The sequence below is a fragment of the Lichenostomus cassidix genome, chromosome 4A, assembly GCF_008360975.1.
Source record: "Lichenostomus cassidix isolate B80296 chromosome 4A, HeHo_3.0, whole genome shotgun sequence".
NCBI classification, from domain to species: Eukaryota; Metazoa; Chordata; class Aves; order Passeriformes; family Meliphagidae; genus Lichenostomus; species Lichenostomus cassidix.
Window position 1 is genome coordinate 3,337,509 of NC_139485.1, and position 11,489 is coordinate 3,348,997.

At 41.9% G+C, this 11,489-nt stretch overlaps 1 long non-coding RNA gene across 1 annotated transcript; it reads right to left on the reverse strand.

Moving 5' to 3' along the window:
- Positions 1–2,864: 2,864 nt before the first annotated feature.
- LOC146437301 (uncharacterized) lies at positions 2,865–11,489 on the reverse strand. The gene is made up of 3 exons (XR_014852175.1): positions 11,393–11,489; positions 5,277–5,477; positions 2,865–2,988 (listed from the first exon to the last, which is right to left on the reverse strand). It is a non-coding gene; the product is annotated as an uncharacterized LOC146437301 (long non-coding RNA).

The following is an 11,489-nucleotide window of genomic DNA, read 5'->3' on the forward strand; positions in this document are numbered from 1 at the left end:
GGATAATGTGCCAGGCAGCTTTGAGGCGGGATTGTGCCAAGAGCTCTCGATCCCAGCGAGAGGCAGGCAGAGCTGAGGACACTCAACTCTTCTCTGGAGCAGCTCTGGGCTATCACAACACAGCTCATGTCGGTCCTGGCAAGGATCTTCCCAACGAAGTGCTGGGCCCTGGCCAGTCCCAGTGCTGCTGGGTGACTCCAGTGGGGTTTGGCACCTCCCAGGATTGGCCTGTGGGGTGTAATTAACCATTCAGCTCATCTGCAAGCATGATGCATAGCAGGGTTTAGTTTTCTTCCTCTCTTTCTTCAAAATCTGTTTAAGGAAGGCAAGGCAAAATAGGATAGCAATAAAAATGGAATTTCTGTTTGTGCAAAAATTCCCAGAGCCCAAAGCCTTTGTCACTGCACATAATAAAAAGTTACACTCTTGGAGTTTGGAAAAAGAATTGGAATTTAGATATTCTAAAAATACGTATTTTCTTTTACCTTACAGAAATAACATTTTGACAATTTTTTTCAGAAAAACAAAAGGAACCTGTACATCCCCACAAGGATTTTTAGTATAGACATCAATTTCCAAGGAGAAAAACCTGTGCTTTGAAGTAGCCATAATTGCAGAGGACCCATATGGCTTCTCTTTGAATTACTCATTCTGTGAGATTCTCCCTCCTAACTGTACCAGAATAATGTTTTTCATTACACTGCAGAGATACCTGGACATTTTCTCTGCAATTTGGTGAGTTTTCACAGGTTTGAGTATGGAATTTCTTTCCCTGTGTAAGTTGGTTCCTGCCCATTTGCAGACTATCACTCCTTTCTTAGTGCTGCTTGGATGCTGAGGATGGAGCTGAGGCTCATGCTGGATTTGATGTGAGTTCCTGGTGGCACTGGTGTGTCACTGGTGTGTCACTGGTGTGTCACTGGTGTGTCACTGGTGTGTCACTGGTGGTGGTTGTTGTCACCCAGGCTGGCAGTGGGCAGATCTTGCTACCCGTGGGCTCCTCTGAGCAGGGATGGGGGAGCTCTGCTTGCTCCTGGAAGAACTCAGTCTCTCACAGGGCTGAGTTTATTTTTAAGATTTAGATTTCTTTCTCTTTTTGATCATGTATTTGATTTCATCCTTCTTTCTCTTTTGCATAGTTTATTTTTTTCCCCCCTTGTTTTTGGTCTCTTACTTTTTCCTTACTCTTTCCCTTCCCCTTTACTTTTTCATCTCTGTACTCTGCCTTTTATCCTGCACTGTGTCAAGTGAATGCAGCTTGTTTTGAGTCCAGGCATAGCAATGCTTGCCACTTTCTCTTTGCTCTGCTCCAGGCATGTGTAAAGCAGCAGATAAATGTTGACAGCATTTTGTCTTTGTACAAGTTGGGCTTACTGCAGGCATTGAGTGCAAATTGCAGAATAAATTCACGTGCTGAATACTGGAGAAGAATTACATCAAAGATCTAATAATGAGGAACTGAAACTGCCCACAGTTGCTAAAGCATTTAGCTTAGTGAGACACTTATAAAAGGTAAACATAACTACGAAAAAAAGAACTCTATAGTTTGCCTGCATGGATTCTTGAAGTCCATTCTTTCTTGTATCAATGTGCACTTTGAATCAGTTCATTAGAAGAGAATGAAAAATAAGAGTTTGTTTTACAGTGCCCACAAGATTTTGGCACCTTATGAGATATCTCACTCTTTTAAACACAGAGTGAGCTGTACAAGAAGCACAGCCTCACTTCCTAACGTTTTTTCTACCCCCAATTATATTATTACCCTGGTTGGTTTAATTTGGAGGCTTTCTGGGCTGCAAATTCAGTATGGAGGAACTGCATGCTTGCTATTATTAGAAACTGCATGTGCATTGTGGGACCAGCTTTGCTGTTTATGTTAGAAATGTTTTGGGGTTGCTGCTGTATTTTAGATAATCTGAATTAATTTTAGGGGTTTGATAGAATGGGTGACTATGTCCAGAAGTAGAGCTTTGTAACAAAAGTGTGGAATTTCCAGTATTGAGGCTCTTGACCTGCACAGTTTGGGTCAGTTTGTCACAAGTCTTCCTGCTGCTTCCAAATTTCCTTCCCACAGAAACCACGGCTTGGTAGGAGAAAGAACTTAAATATTCTTCATCTTGCTCTGACTTGGTTCCTCTTGTGCTTCTGAGCTGCTCTCAGCTCTGCCAAGTGAATAGTTTGTGCAAAGGTGTGAGATTTAAATTCTCCTCTCTGACTCCCCACCAAGCAGGCAGCACCTGACCACCATCACATCAATGATTTCCTCCCCTCCAAACTGCCCCTGCCAACAGGAGGGATTGATTTGTTTTGCACAGCAAAAATAGGAGGGCTCGGTATGCTCAGCCCATGGAAAATCTGGACACAATGAAATGCTTTCCTGGCTCATCTCTAGGTGAGTCTCATGCACATCTCTTGCAGAGTTACGAAACCAAACCCTCCAGAGTGCAAAACAAAAGTCTGAATAGTTCTGTGGCCCTGCTCATCGGCTGGCAAAAAATCACCAGCTCAGTGAGGCTGGATGCCTCATGCTGTACACGGCACTTTCTGGAATGTTTTATTCACTCACTGAGCATTTTGAGCCGTGGAAGTGACTCATGAGCACAAATCCCAGGACATTTAGCCTTTTTCACTTTAGGTTGTGTCTTTCCACCATCAAACATTCGTTGGATTTTCCTGTCAGAATAGCAATCTCTAAATGTGTAACTTCAGTGCCAGCATCAGAACAGACTGGTAAAACTAATCCTCTGTCTGATATCAGAATTGGGCAAATATCTTTATTTTGTATTCATCACTGAGCTGCAAGTTCAGACTTCTGAAAACAGCATCTGAAGTTTGATATTTGGTTTGATTTCACAGCCTAGACACCGGGCAGAAACTTTGGGGCTTTTAGTGCAGCTTTTTGCCTTTAATGAAGTTGAGCAGACCAGGTTCAGAGCCAGCTTTAGTTAGTTCCTTGCCACCCCTGTGCTCACCAGGCTGATGATGCTCCTGGTAAAACAGATACAAAGTTTACTCCCTAAAGTCTGTTTTACTCGCTAAAGTCTTTCCATCAATCATTTCTAAACAATGGTGACAATCCTTGGTTAGCAGAAATGTCAAAGAGTGGGTGGAACGTTCATAACAAGGAGCTATCGTGATATCTCGAAGAGAATAGGAAGGAAAACACGATCACAGGAGGGAGAAGTGATCAATACCATTGTAGGCAGTAAGAAGCTCCCCCTGAACTCCCACAGCCCCAGGCCTGGGGTTTTTATACTTTTCTATCTGTTGACATCAGTGTTTCTTTTGTATTATTGACCTGTAAGGTGGCAAGTGTGAGGAAATGAAAAGTGCTGTTGTCAATAATGTACAAGATTCCAGAAATGGGAAAGGAAAAGTTAAACTGAGAACTCAGCAGTGCAGCAGGAACTGGTGAATGAGGAGAACTGACCCTGGTAAATAGACCAAATCAGGACCATAAAAAGCAATGCCTCTGTTCAGGGGATTTTTTTTTTTTTTTCAGAAGGTTGCTGTTCTTTGGCTGTAGAAGTGACACATTTGCCTTTTTCTGAAGGTGGTGGTCTTATTTTCCTTGCATGTGTCATAGTAAAAAAAAAAAAACAACAAAAACCAAACATGACATGCAACAGTGATGACTTGTCCTGCCTTTATCTCTGTGTTCCCTTTCTGGTAGTGCTGTAAGAAGAAATGCTGCCCTTGAAAGTCATGTGGTTGATGACTTGAAAGTGTTGGGCATCTTCTGGCACTGCCAAATATGTTCTAATGCCAGGAAAACATTTCACAGAACAGTAGGCCTTTGCCCCTCTGTTGCAACATTAAAAATTAAAAAAAGTATTGTAAATTAATTTTAACATCCAGCTTCTATGTCTGTTGTGGAACTATAAATCCGCTTCTGTAATTAAGAATTTCTAAATCAAGTTGTGGCCTATGTAGCCTGTTATATAGACCCTTATAAATGGAAATAGTGCCAAAAAAAGGCCATCAGGAAGGTGTTGCTATAATTAGTGTCCTTGCAGAGAGAGAGAGAAAAGTATTCTGAGGCTTCTTCCTCCTTTTATGGCTAAGAAATATAATAATATAATGCCTGATGATAACATGATTCCAATGCAAATGGCAGGGGCTGGTGGCTTATTTAACAGGCCTGGCCTGTAGCAAGCCTCCCTTCCCTGCTTCAGTTTGAAATTGATTATTTTAATACAAAATTCCTGAATGAAAGAGGTTCTTGGCCTTTTCCTGGGCTGTTGAATAATGTATGTGGGAGAAAGCAAATAGAAGCAGAGGGTCTCAGCTGCCCGAACAATGGGCTGAGCACAGAGCTGAGGGGGCACATTAGTTTATCATTGCCTTGTCAATCCTCATAGGCTGGGAATCGTGGGATAGCCTGGAAAGAAGCAGCTGCTGAACGTGTGGTAAACTGACCGGGGCACTTTGGAGAGACGACTGCATTTACACATCTGAAAACAAGATATTGATTTTCCCCCGCAAAGCTGGGGAGGAAACAGGCATCCTGAAAAACGGAGCTGGCTCGGGGCTCGTTTGCAAAACCGTCGGTGCTTTCCTGGCTGTGCCCAGAGCTGGGAGCTTCCTCGTGATGGGGCTTGCAAATCTAAAAATAGTCTCTGCATAAACTTTGCTTTTCCTCCTCGCTGATTGACTGCCCTCCTAATCCTTTTAGTGATTCAGTACAAGTAAAATGTAAATGCAAGCCAGCTTTGGGAATGTTAACAAAAATATTTCCCCTAGATTTGTAGATTTTTTTTTTTTTAAGGTTAAAAATATTCCCTTTCATGGACCAAAGTGATCTTGAAGATAAATGTGTGTGATATCCCTGGTATCACAGGCTCTGCCATTTCTAAGGGAAATGGGATTCACTTCTGAATGCCAGTTTTGGTTTAGGACACATCCTCAGGCAGAAGGGTCTCTTTGGAGCTTTCAGAAATGACAGAAATAAGAAAGTGAAGCAATGCTTCACACGAGCAGGGTGGGATGATTAATTATTTTAAACAAGGAAAGGTTTAAGGCAGAGATGAGCACACGTTTCCTAGTGATTAATATTCAGGAAGATGCAGATGTCTTGCTCTAGGCCCAGTCATTGGGATGCTCTTATGTGGCTTTATTGCCACATGTTTATGATTTTAGCTATCAGAAATCCTATTTATGACTCAGGATTTTCTCTGCTGGCTCCACACAGGAACATGTTCACAATGTGAATCATAACATGGTAAGAAGTGTCAATTGAAAAAAGAGTGGCTTTTCAGAAAAGACACATTTTTTACCTGTGTAGGTCTAACTGTGGATCCAGATTCCCCACAGGAGTAATGAGTTGGTTTGTCCTTATCTTTGCAGCTTGAATGACATTGCAAACATGAAGACTCTTGGCTTCATGAGCTGCTCTTGTGATTTTGTCTGTCAAAAATCAGCTGCCTCAGCACGCACAGGCTGCTGTAAACATTGCATTTTAGCATTCCCAGTAGGAGCTGTAAAATAAAAGACTTAATATTTTGATTTTGAATATCATCGTCAATAGTCAAAAGGCTCTCCAAAAGCAGGACAAAGTGAAGGCACTTTTGCCCAGGGTATTTCTGGATTATTGCAATATTTTCCATCTGGATAGGCATAGGAAATCAGGCTCTTCATTGCCTTCCAGAATGACATTGCAACGAGAGCAATAGAAGAACTAGAACAGAACAAAAAGGCTTTGCTGCATCTTTTTAAAGTCAAGGAACGTTTAACACCTTTGGTGTGGGTGGATTCCTCAATCAGTGAGATGTGTCATGAGGTATTACAAAATATAATCACTTCAAATCAGGGTTCTAAGTCTGCATCTGATGAATTAATAAATGCTCAGGTTTTCTGCTGTTCAGAGAAGCCAGATCCTCCTGCTGATTGTAATGAGAATTCAGTGATTTTATAAATGATTCCATTCATTTGTATTTGGACTCAGGACTCTGGGTATAGGCAGCTATGATCTTAATTATTTCAGGAAAGTGGATCAAGGCAGATTTTGTTCTCAAAATGTGATCAAGGTTAACCTCACTGAATTAGTGCCCTCTTAGGAATTCGCAGATTTCTCACGGAAAATCAGAGGCTTCTCAAAACACAACAATTGTGTTGTGTGATTTCCTGACATCTTTGGGCTCTGGTTTGAGCTGCTCCCCATGAATGCTGTCCTTAGGAATAACCACATCCTGAAAATGGGAGGGGAGACACTTCAATTCTGTGGTGAGAGAATCCTGACTAAGCAGCGAGGAGAAAAGGCTGAATGACCTCAGCCAAAGACCAAGTTTATCACTTACTGGAACTTCCCATTATATTTGCTTCAGAGATTTTTTTCTGAGCAATGAAAAGCTCAAAGTGCCCAGTCTTTCATTCCTTTCCCTGTGATTTCAGGAGGAATTTTGCACAGGGTGAGCCAGAAAGGATCTTCTTAAAGTCTGAAATAGAGGAAGGGTACTTGTTTCTCCTCATAGCTAGACATTAATATAATCCTAAAAGATTTACTTGAATTAATTACATGGGCAGAAAGTAGTAACAGAACAAGATGAAGCCTTGACCCAAAAGATTCTGTTTCAGTATCTTTCCTTGGTGAAATAAATGCCAATAATTTATAAGCGAGGGAAGCCTTGGTGCAGTTTTACTGAGTACTTTTAAGACCAGCCCCAGACTCTAGATTCATTAAAATTCATTAAAATTCATGACTTATAGAGTGATGTGCCTGTCAGCTCGGCTCAGCTTTCATTCTGGTGGCACAATCGTGCCACTTGTCCACGGGGTAATCTGCTAAACAACATGTCCCAGGTTATATGTTTGTCCCCTTTCCTGAAATTCAGAGCAAGAACTACCCCAGAAGTGAACATAATGAGGGAAAATACCAAATATAGGCACTTGTGGTCTATCTGCAGACACTGGGGTTGTAGATCCCAGACACATATGGGGAAAAAACAGTGGAGATGATGAGTTACAACACTGCCAAAGAACACCTGCAGAATTCCTTTTAGCTGCCACCTTCCTCTTCTCGCAGCTGGACAAACACTTCATTCCTCTCCTGCCCTTCCTCACTGAGCAGTGCCCACACCCTGCTGTTCTGGCTCTCCTGCTCCACTGCTGCCACACAATCGCCTTTCCCCTTTTCCCACTGCAGCTCAGGGAATTTTGTGCCCCATTTCCCCCCAGACTGGCCCTGGATTGCCAGGCTCCTGCACCTTTCCCTAAAACCAGTAACACTCTTTGCTTGTTTCGATTCACATTTCCCTTCTACCAGTTTACAAAGCATTCTGCCCAGTTAAACATCAATCTGCCCTCCCCTCCCAGCCCCAGAAATGGTCTCAGTCCTGCCTTGGTAACAAGGCCTCTATTGCAAGAAGAATAGCAATATTGAAGTAATTTTCTCAAAACATTTCCTTTTGTGCATGTGTGGTGTGGGGGAGAAGCAAGAAGGAATGACTGCATTTTCTTTCAGAGTAAATGCTTTTAAAATTACTCATTCCACAGAGCAGCTAAATGCATGTCATATTCCCCTAAAATTTCCTATTAAAAGAGAGGCTGATCTGTATTCTCCCATTTCAAAAGATTTTTGGGAACATGTGAAGTTTTAATGCAGAATAGTTACAGTCTTGCTTTGTTTCCACTAAAATTACAGAAACATTTAGTTATTTTCTCAGACCAAGGATGCTTCTTAGAATACAGCTTCAGAAAAGGTAATCCACATATTTTGTTTTAGAGGACAGAAATAAGATTAATCAGAGCTATCTCTGTAGAGTAACAAGTAGCTCAATTTAACTTTGAGCAGTGAGGGGATACAGAATGACTTTCAATGTGCTCATTCCTTCTTGCCCACAGTGTTTTGCATTGGATGTAGTCTTTCATATCAATTCTTTTACACAGCACTGGCACAAACTACATTGTCTGTGAAACTGTTGGTGAAAGTGCAGGGAGTGAACCTTTTGACTGAGGATCTGAGCTGAGCTTCTTTTTCTTTTAGTAAAAAATTTGTGTCAAATTTGTTGTTCTATGTCCTTCCTGCTGTGCTAACTGAGAGGGACAGGAAACCTTTTGCTCCTCCTCTCCCTGAGAGCTGTCCCTACAGTCAGTGATCTCCTTAATCTGGGTCCCTCTTATCTGCTAACAGATAAGGCTCAGTGGCTGGGTCAGAAGTTAAACTCTTCTCTTCCATCTGCCTCACTGTGATTTATCACCTTGTTATTGTCCAGAGAAGATGTCCCAGCCAGGTGCAATGTCAAAAAGCAGCTCTTTGCTCCCAGAGTGTCTGTTGGGTTGGTTGGTGTCAGTACACTGCATTTTCTCACTGTTCCCCTCTGAGTTCATTCACCAGGAGGTGATCTTCACTTCACCTGTCTTTCGTGGAGAAATCATTTCCTTCCCTTGCTGGCAGTTGCAGGATGCTGGATGTAGAAACAGGACTGTCTTCCACTCCTGGAAAAGAGTTACACTGGGAGGGTAAAATCTGGGTAGCTCCCAAATTTGTGAGTGCTCTCTCTCTGCATTCATGGTAATAAATCTTTTACTTCTCCACCGTACTGAGAACAAAGCTGGTGAAATATAAATCTAGATAATGTCATCTGATGGAGCAGAATCTGTATTTCTGTGGGATATCTGCCAATGCATTTTGTTGCCTCACCTGAGGGCAGGTTTTCCAGGCTTCATCTCAGCAAAGCATTCATCAAATTCACCAATTCTTTTCATGCAGGATCGAGTATCTCCAGATGTGGCAGAGCAGTGGCTGCAGGTCCTCTCTGCACTCAGACAAGCCCACAGGGAAGTGGCTTCTTGACCTCACTAGCCGTGTGGGAATTAAAAAAATACTAACCATTTTTAAGTAATCTGTAAAGACCTGTTCCATTCTGCATTTTTTGCTAGTTATTTTCCTATATGAGTCAGACTGAATTCAAAGGCAACTGCAGTTGAAAGTAATCAAAGGTAACTTTCTGTCAAATCTTGCTGACAGTGCTGCACTATGTGCACCCAGAAGTTACCCTAAACCCCAGTATTGTCACACTGGTATTGCCAGGGACCAAACATGTCACTGTAAGCACTCACTGCAGCTTTTCCTCTATAGGAAAGGCAAAAAACTGCTCTGATGTGTATGAGATCTTTACATAGGCACCCATACAGAAGTTCATACCAATTTATCTATTAAATGAGATTACATCCCCCACCAAAACAGTGCACACTGCTGCAAAGGCTGTGTGTGGAAAAGGTCTCTGTGGCAATTTGTGCAGTGAAAATGTATCAATATTGTTGGCATATATCTAATGTCACCTGTCCTCAGATCCAGTCTGGACATCAGCAAATAAGATTCATGCAGGAACATTGTCTTCCTCCATTCTCCAAAGACCTTAAGAAGTTTTTGAGGTCTGTTTGACTTTGCTTAGTTTCATGTTGTAACGGAAATTACTTTTTCTACCTCACAGCATCAGGAAACTTGGGTCCTTTCTGGTAGATGGGAATCTAAATTAAAGTACTAATATACCTCAACTTTTCCTGGTCAAACAGTATAGTCTGATATGGCAGTATAAGGGGAAACGTGAAACTGAAACTCAGTCCTCATGGGGGAAGGAATTTGTACATTGATAAAGCAAAGAAAATCTCATAAATACAAATGTTTCATCTTGCTTGCTTCATTGGTTGCCAAACAATGAAAAGGAAATTGCTAATAATTTTCTTAGAGGTCACTCCAGTTTCCCCAGTTAATCTTTAGATTGCCTAAGAAGCTAACATTTTCAATTTAATCCATGAAATATATAAGTGAAAATATTCAATAAATGAGGGGGAGAAAAAGAGTTTAAAGTCAATTGTGGGAAACCTCTAAGTAAGCTCAGCTTATGAAGGATCTCTATCTCCAATCTCCTTACATTTTTTAAACTCACAGCCTAAAGCATATTTTCTTTTCCCAACACTGCTAGAATTCAAGCTGCATCTTTAATTGGTTTAATGGAGCCACAAGGCATCACATTAGACAGCTTTTTCCTAGTTCACAGAGGTCATATTGACATGTAACTCGTGGCATTTCCTTGTTTCCAAGATAAGATAAAACAAAGGGGAAGTGTTCAGTTCCAGGTGAGTGGGAGAGGGCACAAGAAATGGGAAGAAGATAAGGGTGTTTGATGCAGGTGGGAATTCATCATGCAGTGCCTCTTCCCTCTCAGGTTGCAGTTGCAGAGGAGGCTGCTGGCTCACAGCACCTCAGCCCTGCCTGAGGAATGCAAGCAAATAAGGGATTGATCCAGTGGAGGAATGAGCAGTTCCTCCTGACCAGGCAGTGTCTCCTTTCAAATCTCAGCAGGGTTCACAACACAGAGGGAAGATGCTGGGATAACTCCTGGGCTCCTCTCATGTCAGAAAAGCAGAATAAATGCAAGTAGAGGTTTCTAGGGGGTGGTTTTCAGTCCTGTCCTCCCAGCAGAGGCAAAGAAATTCTGCAGTTGTAAATAATTGGATTGGATTTTAACCATGGAATGCAACTTCTTTTCTGCAAAGAGATTTATAAATCTTCTCTCTTTAGGTCTCTCCTGCACCAGTGTAGCCTTGGCTGGCAGTGATCCCTCAGTATTTACTGCTGTCCTTGCTGAGAGCAGCTCATCAAGGCTCATTAGATTCCCTCATTCCCCTTCTCACGGGGAGCAACTGCTCTGAGCCTTTCGTGCAGCTCTTGTAGAGGTGAAAATGTTCTGTCAGTCTTTCTCTTAGGATTTCTTGGATACTAGCTGGAATTTCTTCACAGAAAGGGTGGGCAGGGGCTGCCCAGGGAGGTTTGGAGTCACCATCCCTGGAGGTGTCCAAGGGACACCTGATGTGGCACTCAGAGCTCTGGGCTGGGTGACAAAGGTGGTAACTGGTCACAAGTTGGGCTTGATGATCTTGGGGGTCTTTCCCAACCTAAATTATTTTGTAATTCTATGATTTTTTTGCCAACTTGCAGTTGTAAGGGACAAACTGAAGTTCATGATCAATAGTATGGCCAATAATGATTGTTCTTACAGTGGGTTCTCATGCCCATTTATCTTGAAATAGAGATATTGATATCTTGAAATAGATCTCTTGAAATAGAGTCTGAGAAAATTACTAAATGTTTTTGTAACATCAGTGGAAACAAAGCAAGACTGTAACTATTCTGCATTAAAACTTTTCACATGTTCTAAAAATCTTTTGAAATGGGTGAATATGTATCAGCCTCTCTTTTAATAGGAGATTTTAGGGGAATGTGAGCATTATTTTTTCTTCCAGATTTAGGGCTCACTCTCCAGTGAATGCCATGGATTTGAAAGCCAGTGGGGATGACTGTGGACATCTAAGTCTTCTATGGATTGTTGCTGCAAGGTCAGTACTTGTGCATCCACTAGAATATAATCTCAGAAAAATGCCTTTTACTCACTCACTGCCTCTTTTCTTGACCCTTGGATTCTCCAGTGTTACTTTGAATTGTGAAGGTCAGATTTCAGGACGTGTAGCACCACTTCAGGGGATAAGGG